Source organism: Triticum dicoccoides, chromosome 6B, assembly GCF_002162155.2.
Source record: "Triticum dicoccoides isolate Atlit2015 ecotype Zavitan chromosome 6B, WEW_v2.0, whole genome shotgun sequence".
Taxonomy (NCBI): Eukaryota; Viridiplantae; Streptophyta; class Magnoliopsida; order Poales; family Poaceae; genus Triticum; species Triticum dicoccoides.
This window is the reverse complement of record NC_041391.1, coordinates 694092529-694098278: the sequence shown is the minus strand read 5'-3', so window position 1 is coordinate 694098278 and position 5750 is coordinate 694092529. Positions and strand designations below refer to the sequence as shown.

Below are 5750 nucleotides of genomic sequence, written 5' to 3'. Positions count from 1 at the left end.
GATTCACATTCAACATTAGCAAAAAAAGTTGCGGAAACCGATAGTATTATTTTTCTCATCGTTTTGTTGTCAAACTGTGACCCAATGCACTGCTAATTGGACTGCCGTATGACATCTGGGTGATAGGAGATTACAGTTTTGGGCTTTTGTTGGCCATGCGTCGCGTCATGGAGCGCCACGGCGATGGCGCTAGTATGCAGGCCTAGTGACCTGAAACTATTTTACACACGTTCGATCTTTGGTGCAATTGCAAACTGATAGTAAGTAATTGGGAACGGTTGCTTGCTTGTATTGCAGCATGGAACTCAATTTTATTTGTCTGATTTGTTTTGATGGTATGGAATTATATGCCTATATGGTTTCTTCAATGCTAGATTTCTTGGTTCACTGCTAAATTGGGTTTTATCAGAGGTTAAGATCATTATGCTGAGGAAAATATGACTGTCAATAATGTTGCCAAATTCAATCAGCAGTAGGAGTAGTAAGCAGGGCAACCCTTCCATGCAATTTTTTGTTCACTCTACGGACGAAGGTGCCATACTTGGTCCTCACTCCTCAGTCATGCGCTGAAAAAGTGAAAATGTAGGAACACACATATTTTGCTTCCTCCTGAACAATATCATAAACCTTGTGTGAGTGTCCATTGGCACATGTTGGATGATCTAGTAGGTACAGTGCAAAGGCATCTTTTTTCCATATAAATTGGTGAGCAGAGTTGGGCATGCCCCGAGCCATCTGTAGTTTCCTGTTTTTTTCTTATCATGGTTGATAGTTGTCATAGGTGTCAAAACTAATATGCAATTGAAGTGAGGATATTGGGGAAGAACAAACAAGCATGCGCCTGCGCTAGCTTGGCCAGGACAAGGCGCACCTCCTTCTCACAGGAGGTGAGGTTGGAGCGGACCTTCCTGGCCGTGAGCACATGGGTGGTGATGATCTTTCTCGTCTGCCGCAACCCGCAAGTAGTCGCTTCGCCGTAGGGGGCATTGGCGATGTTGGTGGAGCCGGTGTAGAGGATGTCGCCTATAGAGGAGGGAGGCCGGGACGCAAAGACGCTGTCGTGGGTGCGCAGGAGACAGCCTTTGCCGCGCTAGGGGAAGACACAACGAGCGTGGGAATGGCGCCGAGTCGGAGGAGCATACCGTGCTTCCTTGAAAGGTCTCCGAGGGAGACGCGTGGGAGGGAGCCCACGAGGTGGAGGTGCTTCTCTACTCATGATGTCGACATTGCCAAGGAGGTGAGGAATATGGCAACAACACCGAGCACTAGCATTTGGGTCATAGCTAACTAGCTAGCTGCTTGTGAGTTTTGCGTGTGCTTGTTGCTGGTGCGGAGAGGAGGGGAGATACTATGTTGTGGGTGGGTTGCTTTTATAGTGCTAGGAGGAGTGTCTTGCCCTAGCGCAGCAAAGGCTGTCGTGGGCGTGCATCTCCAGCGCTCGATCAATCAGAGGAACACACGAACAGTCATAGCCTGCAATCAACCGATCGCCTCCCCTAGGGTACCAAAATGGTTAGTTGGGTGAGTGGTGCCCACTTTTTTGTTAAATATATGATCTATGATCCTTTCGAAAAAAAGATATATGATGATCTATGAAACACTAGTACATATAGTGCATTTATCAAAATATGTGATACATATGGTTCTTGGTACATCAAAGTAAAGTAAAGTAAAGTACTTTCAAAAAAAGTGACTTGCGGTATGCCTAGGCCTTGCAAATTTTCTAGCTCCACCACTGCCAAGGTCCACTCCTCACAAGCTTCTTCATCTGTAAGAGCATCTCCAACAAACAGGCGGTAGCGCGGGGCCGGGATCCCCGACTAATACTGAACCTGCCCAACGAGGTCATGTCCAGTCCCATGGGCGCCATGATCATGCCCATGATCCAGAACCTCGAGGCCACGCTCAGGAACAATGCAGCGCCCCATACCATGCAGTTCGTGCCCACTCCGGCCTCACTCTCCGTGCCGAAGCCAACGGCTGCGACGGCGACGGCGGCCAGCAAAACACCTACAAGTTCTACAACTGCCGCTGCTGCTAGTGCAGCGCCCACTGGCTCTTCTTCCAAGCAAGAAGAAGAGAAGAAGGTCGAGAAGCAGACTCCGGAGAAAGCCGCCGCGGCAGCAGCGCCGGCTATGGCTGACCCTCTCGGCAGCGCTCATGGCGAGTGGGACGCTGCGGGCAAGCGAGGCGGCGGCGCTAGCCATGCGCCGGGTCATGGAGCGCCACGGCGACGGCGCCAGTATGCAGGCCTAGTGACCTGAAACTGTTTTACACACGTTCGATCTTTGATGCAATTGCAAACTGGTAGTAATTGGGGACGATTGCTTACTTATTGCAGCATGGAACTCGATTTTATTTGTCTGATTTATTCTGATGGTACGGAATTATATGATTATATGGTTTCTTCAGTGCTAGATTTGCTTGGTTCACTGCTAAATTGGGTTTTATGAGAGGCTAAGATCATTCTGCTGAGGAAATATATGCCTAACAAAGTCCTGATATAATATCTGGATTAGCAGCAACGTCACATGACTGTCAACAATGCTGATTCAATCAGCAGTAGGAGTAGTATGCAACCCTTCCATGCAATTTTTGCTTGTCCTCAGCGCTGAAAATGTGTGGAAATGCAGGAACATACATATTATGCTTCCTACTTCACAATATCATAAACCTGGTGTGAGTGTGCATGGTCACATGCGTGACAACACTGCAAAGTTGGATGTACTTGCGGATCGGCAGTGAAGCATGATTGGTTTTGCTGTATTACGCATGAGCCATTTGTAGTTTCCTCAGCTGAATTGAGATATTAGGGAAGAACAACCAAGCATGCCTCTGCTACATGCATCACTGAATACATTTCAGGTGCTGGACACAACAGGTTCAGATCTAGTTTCAGGAGTAGTGAACAATACTGAACTAGTTTCATATAATGTTTGGGTCATTCTATTTGGCTCCAAGCTGTTTTTCCAATTAATAATAACTGAATTAAGGAGGAGAAATGAGAGCCTTTGATAGATTTGGGTATCTACATTACGGATGCACTAACAGACCAACTGGAGAGAAGCCGAACCTTGCTACATGCTAAGGATCCATGAAGTCGACAAAAGAAGGTGTGAGCCCTGCACAAAATGCTTGTGCAAGTTTGTTAGCGAGAAACAAACACTAAGAGAGACGATTATTGTAGTATTTGTCCAAATTTGAAATAGATTTTGTCACAATCCAACTTACTATATGCATTTTGTGTGTTTGGTTGATATGGTCGTGATTCACATTCAACATTAGCAAAAAAAGTGGTGGAAACTGACAGCTTTATTTTTCTCATCATTTTGTTGTCAAATTGTGACCCAATGCACTGCTAATTGGACTGCCGTATGCCATCGGGGTGATAGGACATTACAGCTTTTGGGCTTTTGCTGGCCATGCGTCGCGTCATGGAGTGCCACGGCGACGACGCTAGTATGCAGGCCTAGTGACCTGGAACTATTTTACACACGTTCGATCTTTGATGCAATTGCAAAGTGATAGTAATTGGGAACGGTTGCTTACTTGTATTGTAGCATGGAACTCAATTTTATTTGTCTGATTTGTTTTGATGGTACCGAATTATATGCCTATATGGTTTCTTCAATGCTAGATTTCTTGGTTCACTGCTAAATTGGGTTTTATCAGAGGTTAAGATCATTCTGCTGAGGAAAATATGCCTGTGATTGTGATGGCGTTTCGGTCTGGCGACGCGGGGGGCGATGCTGCGGAAGGCGACGCTCGAGGGCCCGTGGCGGCGGCGGGCGGCTAGACTGTGGTGCGGCCTACTGAGGGGCGCGCATGGTGGAGCGTGCCGTCCGACGGGTGGTCCCTCGCCTTGCCCCTCTCCGGCGGCAGGTTCTGGGCGCTGGAGGGGATCGACTCCGACGGCAACGACGAGGAGGTGAGTAGCCAGGTAAGTGGTGGTGGTGGTTCGCCGAGGCCCCGTGCGGTGCTCTCGGTGGGTGACTTTGTCGCTCGAGCGGAGGAGCTTGGGGGCTCCCTCGTGGCTGGCCGGCAGCGCGCCTTTGCCCCTGGTGGCCATGGCGGGCGGCTACTGGCGCCGCGGATCTGGCGTCCGCCGAAGGATGTGGATGCGGGCCCAGAGGGCCGCTCGTGTGTCCTGCCGGAGGTAGGTTGCCGGGATCTGGTGCTGGCTGGTCCGCTCCAGGTCTCGGCGTGCGCGCCGGCGTTGACATGGGTTGACAACGGCGGCGGGGATGCCCAGGGCAGGGAGCCGGGGATCCAGGCTAGGGTTGCGGGAGAGCCATCGGCTGGGCCAGCGCCCTTGCTGGGCCTGGTGGACTGGCCCAGCCTGCCAGGGAGTGGGCCGGGGGGCCCAACGGCTGTTCCGCCCGTCTCTTTACCAGTGGGGGTGCAGGGGCGCTCCCCAGTGCTTGGGCATGGTCAGCCTGGCCCTGTGGCCTCGTGTGCGCCTGTGTCTAGGCCCAGGCCCACCGCAGAGATGGAGGCGCGGCCGCCCACTCCTATATATAGGTGGGTGTGACTGCCAAAGGGTGCCCTAGATCTTTCGCTAGGGTTTCCTGCCTCCCCCTCTAAAGTGCGGCGCTTCGGGCATCTCGCTCGCCGCCTGCATCGCTCCGCCTCTCCCCCTCCCCTCTCCTGCTCATTCGCCACCGTAGTGCGGATGGGATCCCGTTGCGTGGACAAGCCGCCTATGTCGCCTCCGATCCCGGCGACGGAGCGTCGGCGCGAGAAAGATCTGCGGGCGAAGGCGCTAGCGAAGGTGCCGGCACCACCGGCGGAGGAAGGTGGCTGGGGGCCACCGCCTCCTTGGTGGCTCGCGGAGCAAGAAAGGAAGGCGCAGGAGGAGCGCGAGCGGAAAAAGAAGAGGAAGGAGGAGTATCGGCTCCGGGGCCTGGAGCAGAAGAAGGAGCTCAAGCGCAAGGAGTCCCTGTTCCCTCCGAGCGGTGAGCGGATTGGGGATCCGTTGGCCAAGAAGCGGAAGCAAAAGGGGGTCGGCTCGGCGTTGCTGCAGTTGGCGGCCGGGCCGTCGGCTTCGAAGGGTTCGGTCGACACCTCGATTCCAATGGAGGAGCTTGATGGGCCGGAGTGCTTCAAGTGTGGCCGGGTGGGGCACTACCAAAATATGTGCCTCTTCAAGCCCCTTTGCGTCGTCTGCCACGAGGAGGGACACGCGTCGGCGCACTGCCCCACGCGGGGGCGGCCTCTGTTGCTCCAGATCATGGGCAACGCCATCCCCGGTGAGGGATTCTTCTGCCTGCCCTATGTGGAGACAGAGGGCGAGGAGGTCTGCACCCTGTAGGTGGCGGATGCTGCGATTATCTCGGCGGCGCCTGGCCTGCTGTCGATCCCTCTCCTGGAGGCGGAGCTCCCTCACCTCTTCGAGGGGGAGTGGAATTGGCAGGTGACGGCCATCGGCGACGACTTGTTCTCGGTTGTCTTTCCCAACAAGGCCATGTTGCGGATGGCGACACGCAGCGGTAAGCTGTACCTCTCCCTCAATGACATCATGGCGGAAATCAAGGAAGCACGTTCGGAGGAGCCCAAGGCCGAGATCATGCCGGACGTATGGGTCAAGTTGTGGGGTGTGCCTCCCAAGCACCGTTGTGTGGATCGCCTTATGGCTAGGACTTTGATGATCGGGTGCCCAATGGAGGTGGACAAGGCGTCCCTGGTGGGGCTAGGCCCAGTGTGGATGCGCTTCTCCCGTCGTTCCCCGACCAAGCTAAGCGGGTACGTCC

At 53.4% G+C, this 5750-nt stretch overlaps 1 pseudogene; it reads left to right on the top strand.

The window, feature by feature from the left end:
- Positions 1-1117: 1117 nt before the first annotated feature.
- Positions 1118-2304, top strand: LOC119321527 (annotated as a pseudogene).
- The last annotated feature ends 3446 nt before the right edge of the window (positions 2305-5750 follow it).